This window comes from Callithrix jacchus, chromosome 18 (genome assembly GCF_049354715.1).
Source record: "Callithrix jacchus isolate 240 chromosome 18, calJac240_pri, whole genome shotgun sequence".
Taxonomy (NCBI): domain Eukaryota; kingdom Metazoa; phylum Chordata; class Mammalia; order Primates; family Cebidae; genus Callithrix; species Callithrix jacchus.
In genome coordinates, this window is record NC_133519.1 from 39,681,008 (window position 1) to 39,693,575 (window position 12,568).

The 12,568-nt window shown below is 53.0% G+C and overlaps 1 protein-coding gene and 1 long non-coding RNA gene across 22 annotated transcripts in view; one reads left to right on the forward strand and one right to left on the reverse strand.

Moving 5' to 3' along the window:
• The window catches only part of LOC128930096 (uncharacterized), a 52,025-nt gene extending 45,666 nt beyond the window's left edge, over positions 1–6,359 (reverse strand). The window contains exon 1 of the long non-coding RNA XR_008477690.2: positions 6,047–6,359. This is a non-coding gene — a long non-coding RNA (uncharacterized LOC128930096). The remainder of the gene's footprint in view (positions 1–6,046) is intronic.
• The window catches only part of CACNA1E (calcium voltage-gated channel subunit alpha1 E), a 515,845-nt gene that overhangs the window by 103,787 nt on the left and 399,490 nt on the right, over positions 1–12,568 (forward strand). The gene's annotated exons all lie outside the window — the stretch shown is intronic.

Below are 12,568 nucleotides of genomic sequence, written 5' to 3' on the forward strand. Positions count from 1 at the left end.
TTATTGTTTCCCCAACACACACACACACACACACACACACACACACACACACACACACATTTTACACTGGAGTGCAAACTTCTTGAAAGCAGGGCCTTTGTCTTACCTTCAGGGTCTGAAACGGTGTCTAGTGTGTAGTTGGCTCACAATAGTATTTGCTGAAAGAATGATGAAATAAACATATTGTGGGGAATTGATATCCATTCCAATCAGCTAAGTTCCAGGGAAGGAGGCAGCTGGGTTCCCTGGGTCAACCGTGTGGTTGTGCAGGTTGCTGACTGCACAGAGTCCTCCAGTTGAACGAACAGTCAGCAGTGCAAGTGGGGAGTCTGTTCTCTGCCCCACTTCAGGGCTGCTCAGGACCTTGTACCTGCAAGCACTTTGTGGAGATGGAACCTTTTCTCCTTCTGTCTCCTGCCTTTCAGCTTCTGCTGACTTACGTTCTTTAGACAGGATCCCCTTGGCTCTAGGACAGGGGCAGCCTAGTCCTTTCTCAGGGCTTAGATTTGTTACAGTGAGAAATCAGGTAGGATTCTCTGTGGGCAGCTCCAGCAGCTTCCTGCTCCTCCCGAGACCCTGTCCACCTCCTATACAGCCAAAAAGCCCAGGACACACACCACCAGCTTTACAAATCCTGTGTCCTAGACAGCGAGTCAGGACCCTGGTGATGAGTGAAACAGACTAGAAACCAACCTGGGAGGTCTACTGCTTTTGTCTTTGGCTGGGTGAGCCACATGTAGATGGGAGAGGAGTAGTTTAGGTGATTTCAGATGGAGCAGACTTTCTCGTGCAGAATGTTGTTTTCCAAAGAACCTATTTAAAGGTTTCCTCAGTCCTACCTTTCAGGTGATGAGGACCCCTTGGTTAACAGCAAGTGTTTCTTGTGCTAAGTTTTATAACTTTAGCAGGTGGGAATGTTGAGATGTTTTTCTGATACTTGAATACAGTTCTCCCCAGCTTAAAACAGTTTTCATATATGTGAGCTTATCCGAGCGTCACAATGACCCCATGAATTAGCTAGTATTGTGTCTAGTTCACAGAAGAGAAAAATGAGCTCCAAAGTTAGAGGTGGTACTAGGTCAAGAACCTGTCTTCATAATGACTGCCACCATTTATTCAGCACTGGCTACACGGGGGGTGATTTGCATGTATTATTTATTCATATGGAAATAGCAGGTACCATGATGAAGAACAGAAACATTTTGTATGGCATTATTATTGCATATGGGTCTGGAAGAAAGGAAATTATGTGTCACTTTAAAGTCTGCGTAGGTGGGTATGACTTACTCTATAAAGAGGGAGGGGTATTTCCATAATGATAGTACTTAGCACACTACATTGTGATTGCCTGTTTGTGTGTCTGTGTCCCCCACTAGACTGTCAGCAGAGAAGTCTGTCTGCTCCCCATTGTATCTCCATTTCTTAGCACTGTGCTGGGCACATAATAGGCACTTAGTAGACATTTGCAAAATGAAACACAACAACAAAGTTATTTTACATATTGGGAAACTGAGGCTTGATAAGGTGAAGTTACCTGCCCAGTATCACTGAGTGAGGATTCCCTCCAGGTCCTCTAATTCCAAAGCCCACGCTTCTTCTGGTGAACCATCCTACTCACTGGTGTCCCTATTCTAACCCAGTACTGGGTACATGACGGGAGCTCTGTTTATGACTGAATTCTTGCAATGCTACTTGTAAATTGTGGGCTTGGGCAGGTTGTAACCTTGGCATTTGTTGAGTGGAGGTGGGAAATCGTACCTACCTTGCAGGCCTGGTGTAAACTTTGGCCACAGTGATTAGATCACATAGTCTGGTGGGGATCCTCAAAATGTCGATGAGCACTAGGGTTATTCGGGCCTCTTCCCTGCCCACAGTCTCCCTGGGTGACCCACACATCTACAGATGAGTCTCAAATGTAGATTTCCTAAGAACCCTTGACTCTTGTAGCCAAATGGTTGTCTGGCATTTCCGCACTATTATCTGTCTAACCAGCTTCTAAAACATAACCTGGCTGGAACAAAGCTCCTGATCCTCTTCTGATTCTGTCTGGCCCCTCATTTTTCCTCATCTCAATAAAGGGCACCGCTATTTCTCCAGTTGTCCAAACCAAGTATTCTCATGATCTTTTTTACTCTCTCTTTTCCTCACTTCTGATCAGTGGCAAGCCCTGTCAACAACACCTCCCAAACATATCCCAAGTCCGAACACTTCTCCATCCCCGCTGCTGCCAATCTCTTCCAAGCCGCTGACCTTTGGACCATTGCGATGGCCTCCTGACCTGTCTCTGCATCTTTGTTTCCCTAGAATCAGGGAATGTGTTCAAGCAGGGACAATCTGAACTGCATTTGCTGGCTCATAAGGCCCTACTCCACCTGAGCTTTGCTTAACTCCTGGCCTCATCTCTCTCCCTGTTCCCTGAGCCCCTGCTCCCTGCTCCCTGAGCTCCTGCTCCCTGCTCCCTGAGCCCATGTTCCCTGTTCCCTCAGCCCCTGCTCTCTGCTCCCTGAGCCCCTGCTCCCTGCTCCCTGAGCTCCTGCTCCCTGAGCCCCTGTTCCCTGCTCCCTGAGCCCCTGCTCCCTGCTCCCTGAGCCCCTGCTCCCTGCTCCCTGAGCTCCTGCTCCCTGCTCCCTGAGCCCCTGTTCCCTGCTCCCTGAGCCCCTGCTCCCTGCTCCCTGAGCCCCTGCTCCCTGCCCCCTGAGCTCCTGCTCCCTGCTCCCTGAGCCCCTGTTCCCTGCTCCCTGAGCCCCTGTTCCCTGCTCCCTGAGCCCCTGCTCCCTGTTCCCTGAGCTCCTGCTACCTGAGCCCCTGTTCCCTGTTCCCTGAGCTCCTGCTCCCTGAGCCCCTGTTCCCTGTTCCCTCAGCCCCTTCTCCCTGTTCCCTGAGACCCTGCTCCCTGTTCCCTGAGCCCCTGTTCCCTGTTCCCTGAGCCCCTGCTCCCTGAGCTCCTGCTCCCTGCTCCCTGAGCCCCTGTTCCCTGCTCCCTGAGCCCCTGCTCCCTGCCCCCTGAGCTCCTGCTCCCTGAGCCCCTGTTCCCTGCTCCCTGAGCCCCTGCTCCCTGTTCCCTGAGCTCCTGCTCCCTGAGCCCCTGCTCCCTGAGCTCCTGCTCCCTGCTCCCTGAGCCCCTGTTCCCTGCTCCCTGAGCCCCTGCTCCCTGTTCCCTGAGCCCCTGTTCCCTGTTCCCTGAGCCCCTGCTCCCTGCCCCCTGAGCTCCTGCTCCCTGCCCCCTGAGCCCCTGTTCCCTGCTCCCTGAGCCCCTGCTCCCTGTTCCCTGAGCCCCTGCTCCCTGCTCCCTGCTCCCTGTTCCCTCAGCCCCTGTTCCCTGATCCCTGTTCCCTCAGCTCCTGCTCACTCACCTTTTATTTAGGCTATGACTGTTTCTGTCTCTACTCTGGCTCCTCCCTTTGCCTGGAATTTTCCCTCCAGATCTCAACACGGTTGGTTCATTCTTGCCCAAATGATACTTCCTCTGAGAGGCTGTGCTTCATCACACAGTCTAAAATGGACGCCTGGTCACTGTGCCACGTCACCTATGCAGTAGACCACCTACCCTCACAAGAATGTTGGTGCTAGGAGATCGGTGATTTGACTGCCTAGTTGACTCTATCGCCCCAGTGCTGAGGGCGATGCAGACATATAGGCCCTCAGTAATTGTCTGTGAATGAATATTGACGATTGTACCATGACAGGGGCTGTGGTTAGTTACCACCTGTGTGTTCACCTGGCCTCTGATAACTCTGGTGATGCAAACAGTCTAGTCCAGGAAGCTCACGACAGCAGCAGCTCTAGGTTTAGAGCAGGTGCCCCGGGGTGTGGAGCTTCATGAGCTGTAAAAGTCCAGCCACTTAATTTGCAGGTTGTGTGGGAACCATCCTCCTTCAAGCTATTGTTTGATCACCATTGAGCCGTGTCTTATTTGACCTTGGGTAAAATATCCAACCTTTCTGAGCCTCTTGTTCCTCTTCTGCTAGAATGCAGATGAGTACAGCATCCTTTCTGAATCGCTATGAAGGAAAAACTACACCAAGTACTTAGTCCAATGCTTGGTTGTCTTTCTCCGTCATGTCCAGTTTCTTACCTTCAGGAGCCTGTCACTTGCCATCGCTGTATACAGCAGGCATCAGAGGTTTGCCAAAGACCGTGGTGCAGAGGTTGCAGTTAGGCTTGGGGTCAGCCGTATACATCAGTGGACCACAGCAGCATGTGGGAGGTTACAGGAAGAAATGCACAGTGCCCGGCACAAGGTCAACAGTCAATGCCTAGAGCCATTCTCATTCTCATTATTATTATTCGTCTGGTCCAGCTGCCTCATTTGCAGATGCGGAATCTGGGGTCCTGAGAGCCTGGGTGATTGCTGTTGCTTTATGTGAAGGTCAGTGGACAGTGTGAGTGATGAGGTCAGAGGAACCAGTCCTGAAGTCCCGCCCACTTCTGCCTCGTGTGCCCTGCAGCTGTGCTGACTTGGTAGGGGTGATTACATCCAATCAACAGGCTCTCCATTCGCACCGCATTCAACATCAGCAACATATTCTATAAGGCAACACGTGTCTCAACCTTGAAGCTTAGGTTTATGTAGTAAAACAAAATCCTATGGCCACAGGCTGGGTGCAGCGGCTCACACCGGTAATATCCCAGCATCTTGGGAGGCCGAGGCAGGAGGATGGCTTAAGCCCAGGAGTTTGAGACCAACCTGGGCCACATAATGAGACCCCCATCTCTCTAAAAAACAATGCTATGGTCAGGAGCTGTGGCTCAGCCTGTAATCTCAGGACTTTAGGAGGTCAAGGTGGGAGGATTGCTTGAACCCAGGAGTTTCAGACCTGCCTGTGCAACATAGGCAAACCTCATCTCTTAAATAGAACGAAAAAATGAGCCTGGCACGGTGGAGCATACCTAAGGTCACAGCTACTTAGGAGGCTGAGGTGGGAGGGTCGCCTCAGCCCAGGAGATCGAGGCTGCAGTGAGCCGTGATCTTGCCACTACACTCTAGCCTGGCAACGAAGCTCTCATGCAGGTCTAGTCAGACTAAGTGGAGACCTCAGTCCACATGCTGCCACCTGCTGCCAGCATCAGACATCACTTGGGTTGTTAGACTACAGGTATCTGTGGAACTGCTGTTGCCGAAAGGGTGCATGGCAGAGTTTGTTCAGTTACATATGAGTGCTTCATTGACTTATCAGATATTTTAATTGTATTTAAGTGTGTATGTCTTTAGAGGGGGCAGGAAGTCTCCAGGTCACTGTATTCCCCACTGCTTTCTACTGCCTTTGGGCTAATTCACTCATTTAGAGGACTGACTTGGTCCTGAAGGCACCTGAGGTTGCAGGTCTGCAGAATCCAGCCTTCTCACTCTGATGAGGCACTCAGGATCGTGGGGCTGTGGTAGGACAGGCATGCAGGAACCAGAACAGATGCCAGTGGAACACAGAAATCATGCGCCTTCAACACACCGGGTTATCACTAACCAACAGCACATTTCAAATCCACCAGCCAGGAAGAGACCTGGAGCATAGGCCCTGCTTTCTTGGAATTCTGAGCAGAGCCGGAAGGCACAGAGAATCCAGAGAACTGGGCTTCCCTTGGGAAATGACACAGTTTGGGTGATTTCTAGAGGTTTGTTTTAAGCTGAGTCCTTTGGGAAACTTCACACACCCTTGATTTTTCTTTGCTTGTCCTCCTGGGATTAGCAAAAAGAGCCTGTTTCTAGGTCTGGTGTCTGGTGACTTGACCTTCCCTTCAGACCTTCCATAGTTCTAGAAATGCTTCCCTAGAGAGCAGGGTGTGAGAATAAACAAGGTAGTGGGTGAGCTGTGCGGATTTCTGTGCTTGCAGTGGAGGCCGACTCTGACAAGGAGGGTCCTGTACTGGGAAGTGGGGGACTGGCCCCTGCTAAGTGCCTGGCGACCCTCATCTCTTGCAGAGCATGAATGCATAACCTCTCTGCCAGAGAGTTATACAGTGACCTGGAGACTTCCTGCCCCCTCTAAAAACACACACTCCCTTTTTCTTTCTAAAGCCACTGGAGCCCTGAGAGAAAGCAGAGGGTTACCTTCTTTTCCAGAGCACAGTGCTGGGAGCCAGGCTCAGGGAGATCTGTTGTCCAAGTTCTTCCCTTCTAAGGCAGGCCCTGGGGGAGGAGGCCGGGGAGAGGGTCTGTGACTCTGCAGCCTGATGCCCAGGCCAGATCAGCCCATTCTGTGTTTCCTTGTATGACGCCATCAGAGGTCTCCTCCCTGTTTGGAGGCTCAGGTGAGTCAGTCCCCTCTCTCCCATTCTGCCCTCATGCTGGGCTGCCTCCACTCTGCCCCCACGGCCGTATCTGCAGAAGGAGGCTCTTCAGCCTTCTCCACCTGTCAAGATATGGAGATTCTGCCCCCAGCCACCTTTTTAAAGAAAGTGGGAAAAGCGGCGCCCTCTAGCGCCAGCCGCACAAGTTATCACATTTCCCCTCTTCTTCTGAAGAGGTATTTTTTTCCTCTTTTATGCTGCCCCCAAGTGGTTGTTTCTGTGCATTGCAGCCTCAGTCTCGCTGGGATGTTTTCCACTGTGTAGCTGGAGGGGCTGGGGCAGCCTAATGGTCAGCACTCACGTCACAAGGAAGGGAAGCAAAGCCAGGAGGAGGAAGGGCCTTGGCAGGGCAGGGTGAGCGCCCCGGGCCTCCCACGGCAGTCCAGGGCCTTCCTTCTCCCTGACCACTGGCAACACCTTGCCATCCTTAAGGGCTCTCCTGGACCCATGACTACAAATGAGTCAAGGGCATTATCCTCTTGAATGTGAAGGGATGGATGAAGACACATTCAGAAAAGGAAGTGCTCATTGTGGAGAAGATGAACATAACTGAAGGAATTTGCTTCGGTCTTTTTGGCTGAAAAAATATTTATGAAATTGCTGAACACCACACACACACACAGACACACACGCGTGCACACGCAGAATTAGACACCCTGTAGACTTCCAGGCACCGATAAAAAGATCATTAAAATTCATCTCACATGACTTCTCATTGAAGGTGCAGGTGAGAAAGCTGAGGTGCAGAGAAGGAGGTGGGCACAGGGTACCCTTCTGAGGACCCCGCCTCAGCAGCTGTTACCCCAGCCACACTGTCCTCCTCCTCTTCTGCTTTTAGCTCCTCTAACCATCTTTCTCTTCCTCCTTTACTCACAAAGCCTATAAAAGGGAGGGAATGAGGCATGCGGGGTTGGCCTGTGAGTGAGGAAAGGGACTGTCCTCCTTTCCGGTCTCTTTCTGTCCCCACCTCTCCTGGGGACCCCCTTCCAGACCCTCTGCAGCTGTGCTCACGTCCCACTACTCGGCCTCACTGCTGTTCTACAAAAGCAGCATTATTGCCTACCGATCGAGACTAGGAACCTGCACACAATTTGTCACATTTTCCCTCTTCTGAAGAGGTATTTTTTCCCTCTTTTATGCTGCCCCCAAGTGGTTGTTCCTGTGCATTGCAGCCTCAGTCTCGCGGGGATGCTTTCCACAGTGTAACTGGACGGGCTGGGGCAGCCTAATGATCAGCACTCACATCACAAGGAAGGGAAACAAAGCCAGGAGGAGGAAGGGCCTTGGCAGGGCAGGGTGAGCGCCCCGGGCCTCCCACGGCAGTCCAGGGCCTTCCTTCTCCGTGACCGCTGGCAACACCTTGTCATCTTTAAGGGCTCGCCTGGACCCATGGCTGCAAATGAGTCAAGGGCGTTTTCCCCATCCCAAGCCCTCCCCAGTTCAACCACTACCCATCTCAAGACCATCCCATATCAACTGCTCCCCAATTAATCTCCACCTCATCTGAACCCCTCCCCAACTCAACCTCTTCCCATCTCAACCCCTTCACAGCTCAACCCCTTCCTACCTCAACCCCTTAACATTTCAACCCCCCCAACTCAACCTCGTCACAGCTCAGCCGCTTCACAACTCAATTCCTTCACAACTCAACCACTTCCCATCCCAGGCACTTGACAACTCAACCCCTTCCCATCTCAGTCCCTTCACAACTCAACCCTTCCCATCTCAGCCCCTTCACAACACAACCCCTTCCCATCCCAGGCACTTGACAACTCAACCCCTTTCCATCTCAGCCCCTTCACAACACAACCCCTTCCCATCCCAGGCACTTGACAACTCAACCCCTTCACAACTCAATCGCTTCCCATCTTAACCTCTCCCAAACTTGATCCTTCAGCATCTCAACCATACTCATCTCAGTGCCTCCCTTTTTCATCCTCTCCTCATCTTACCTCATCTGAAAGCTACTCATCTCACCACACCCATTTCAGTCTGCACTGATCTCAACCCATGCCCCATCTCACCACACCCATCTCAATCTGCACCCATCTCAACCCATGCCCCATCTCACCACACCCATCTCGATCTGCCCCTGCTCCCTGTTCCCTCAGCCCCTGCTCCCTGCTCCCTGTTCCCTGTTCCCTCAGCCCCTGTTCCCTGTTCCCTCAGCCCCTGCTCCCTGCTCCCTGTTCCCTGTTCCCTGAGCTCCTGCTCCCTGTTCCCTCAGCCCCTGTTCCCTGTTCCCTCAGCCCCTGCTCCCTGTTCCCTGTTCCCTGAGCTCCTGCTCCCTGTTCCCTCAGCCCCTGTTCCCTGCTCCCTGAGCTCCTGCTCCCTGTTCCCTCAGCCCCTGTTCCCTGTTCCCTTAGCCCCTGCTCCCTGTTCCCTGTTCCCTGAGCTCCTGTTCCCTGTTCCCTCAGCCCCTGTTCCCTGTTCCCTCAGCCCCTGCTCCCTGTTCCCTGTTCCCTGAGCTCCTGCTCCCTGTTCCCTCAGCCCCTGTTCCCTGCTCCCTGAGCTCCTGCTCCCTGTTCCCTCAGCCCCTGTTCCCTGTTCCCTTAGCCCCTGCTCCCTGTTCCCTCAGCCCCTGCTCCCTGTTCCCTGAGCTCCTGTTCCCTGTTCCCTCAGCCCCTGCTCAGTGCTCCCTGTTCCCTCAGCTCCTGCTCACTCACCTTTTATTTAGGCTATGACTGTTTCTGTCACTACCCTGGCTCCTCCCTTTGCCTGGAATTTTCCCTCCAGATCTCAACACGGTTGGTTCATTCTTGCCCAAATGATACTTCCTCTGAGAGGCTGTCCTTCATCACACAGTCTAAAATGGACGCCTGGTCACTGTGCCACGTCACCTATGCAGTAGACCACCTACCCTCACAAGAATGTTGGTGCTATGAGATCGGTGATTTGACTGCCTAGTTGACTCTATCGCCCCAGTGCTGAGGGCGATGCAGACATATAGGCCCTCAGTAATTATCTCGACCTCTCCCCATCTCAACTCCTCTCCTGTCTTAACCCTCCTCACCTCAGTCCCTCTCCATCTCAACTCCTCTACCTCAACCCCTCCCTCATCTCAGCCCTCCCTCATCTCAGCCCCTCCCCACCTCCTCTTCTTTAGCTCAACCCTTCCCCATCTCAGCCCTCCCTCATCTCAGCCCTCCCTCATCTCAGCCCTCCCTCATCTCAGCCCTCCCTCATCTCAGCCCTCCCTCATCTCAGCCCCTCCCTCATCTCAGCCCTCCCTCATCTCAGCCCTCCCTCATCTCAGCCCCTCCCTCATCTCAGCCCTCCCTCATCTCAGCCCTCCCTCATCTCAGCCCCTCCCTCATCTCAGCCCTCCCTCATCTCAGCCCTCCCTCATCTCAGCCCCTCCCTCATCTCAGCCCTCCCTCATCTCAGCCCTCCCTCATCTCAGCCCTCCCTCATCTCAGCCCCTCCCCACCTCCTCTTCTCTAGCTCAACCCTTCCCCGTCTCAACTGTCAGCCAACTCAACTCCTTTCATTTCAACCCCTCCCCCATCTCAGCTACTCGCTCTTTTTTAACTTTTTCCCACCTCGAGACTTCCCCATCTCAAACCCCCCTCCACCTCCTCTCCTACCCCAGGGATCTCAACTCCTCTCCCATCTCAACCCCTCCTCATCTCATCCCGTCCCTGTCTCAGCCCCTCCCCATCTCAGCCCCTCCCAGTCGCAGCCCCTCCCCATCCCCCGCCCTTCCCTGTCCCAGCTCCTGCCTGTCTCAGCCCCTCCCCATCTCAGCCCCTCCCCATCTCAACCCCTCCCCGTCTTGGCCCCTGCCCCTCCCAGCTCCTCCCTGTCTCAGCCCCTCCCTGTCTCAGCCCCTCCCCATCTCAGCACCTCCCTGTCCCAGCTCCTCCCTTTCTCAGCCCCTCCCCATCTCACCTCCTCCCCGTCTCAGCCCTTGCCACAGCTGCCATCTGTTGTGGTTGCTTCTCCCCGCCCCCCCGACCATGTTTATCTTAAGCTGGGGAAAAGTTCCCCCTCCCTTCCTCCCTCCTTCCCTTCTCTCTTTCTGTCGTGAAAATGAAATTATATTACACATAGAGGTCTTTGTTTTGCTCTTACTGATTTCCTCCAAAAAAATTAGCAGTATGTGGTGTGCATCTTTCTTTGGCCCGTTCTGGAAAGGTGTCCGTAGCACCTTACATGCTACAGAGTATTTCTCAACATGGCTCAACCTCAGTTTATTCCAGCAGCCCCTGTCAACGGACGTTCCCAGCTGCTCTTCACCAGCTGTGCTGTCGTAAGCCTCCCTTACATACCTTTAAGATGTGCACTTTCATTTCTGTAGCGTGAAGTCCTAGAAGCAGTGGACAAGTCTCTCCCATGCTGTGTCCTTGCCGACCCCCCCCCCCCGCCCCAGGACTGGCACTTCTCTCAACACCCCTCCTCTGCATCTCAGCCTCAAATTGAAATGTGTGCTTTCACAGTCTGTTACCTCTCTGGCCCCGCTGGAGAGGCCCGATAAATTAATAATATGCCAGCAGGAAACAGAGAGATGGAGTTATTAATTGTCAGTCAGTGAGTCCCCCCTCTCAAGGTCCTAATTAACATGCTGACAGCTGCGGTTTTACCCAGAGCCAGGGCAGGGCTCTGGGGAGACTGGCTCAGCTAGGGGTATCCGCTGTAGAGCGGTGCCTTTCTGGGTAGGGTGGAGGAATGCTTGCAAGAAGCTTGTGAATTCAGAAGTTTCTTCAGGGATCCCTGTGTGCCTTCTGGGGTGGGGGAGAGAAACAGGCTGAGGGTGGGGGCAGGCATGGGAGTTTTGGGGTCTAGGTGTGTGCTGCTTTTGGGCCCAAGTGATGGGTTTGTGATTCTGCTTCTGCTGCAGGGCACTGACACTCGCCAAGCTGTATTGGGTATAGTTGTCTCAGGGAAGTGCCTACTTTCAAACCAAGGTTCCCTTGATGGAGAGGACTGCCCCAGGAAGACCGCCTGAATATCGATATTACTCCAACCCATGGCCCTCTTTCATAACACACACACTCCTGGAAAGGGTCACATTAAATCTGGCACTGGTGTATGGCCAGGTGCACATAGGGTTGCTCAAGAAAGGTTTCTGTAAAGGAAGCCAGGTGCAGTCGCTTACATCTGTAGTCCCGGCACTTTGGGAGGCTGAGACGGGTGGATCACGAGGTCAGGAGTTCGAGACCAGCCTGGCCAACATGGCGAAACCCTGTCTCTACTAAAAATGCAAAAATACAGTAGCTATAATCCCAGCTACTTGGGAGGCGGAGGCAGGAGAATCGCTTGATCCTGGGAGGCAGAGGTTACAGTGAGCCGAGATCATGCCACTGCACTCCAGCCTGGGCAACAGAGTGAGACTCCATCTTAAAAAAACAAAAAAGAAATTTTTCTGTAAAGGAAACTGCCTATAGGAAGCTGTGTGACCTTGGCCAAGCCTCTTCGCCTCTCTGGGCCCTGTTTAATGTGGATTAGAGGTGGTTCTTGGTTTTTGTTTGCTCTATACTGGGCAGCCAGAGCCATCCAGAGCACCAGCCAGGACCTGCTCCCCAAGGGCGCTCCTCTGTTACGGGCCTGCCCCTCTGCCAGACCTCTCTCCACATGGTGGAGGGTCTGAGTCTTTTTTATTTTGAACCCTCTTCTGCACCAGCATCTATGCTTTAGTGCTGCCATCTCAGGCTCCTCTCAAAAAGTTTCAGGCGGCAGAGTTGGTGGAAGCTGGAAAGCCATTTGAATTAGGGTGCCTAGGTCTGTTGCTGAGGAGCCTGGACACATGTCTTAACCTTGCTGGGGCTGAGGACACCAGCATTCAGGGTTCAGGGTTGTGTGTGAGGGGCTTAGTATCATTATTACTGATGTTTGTTTTTAGGCTCTGTCCCACTTCCCCCAGGCTGGCTGGGCAGGCAGAACAGCCATTTATACAGTGAGATGCCCAGTGACTCTGCCTTCCCCATTCCCAGTCTGCTTAAAAAAATATGAGTGCCTAGACCCCAACCATCAAAGATTCAGATCAGTCCGTATTAGGTGGAGTTTTAACAGGGAGATGTGTATATTTTACAAGCTCTTCAGGTGGTTGATTAGTTTGAGAACCGTTGATTGAGACCCATGGCAACTGGGCAGGCAGGAACCTGGTGCTCATGGGGCCTGCCCAGCCAGACCCAGCCTTTTTCGGGAGCGAATCTCCCCATCTTCCTTCTGGGACACAGCAGACTGTCTGAGATCATCTCCTGATGACCTTTACATACTCTTTTTCTGGGCCTAAGCTGCTTTTCTGGGTCAGTTAGAAGGCAAGTGGAACATCTGTGAGAGG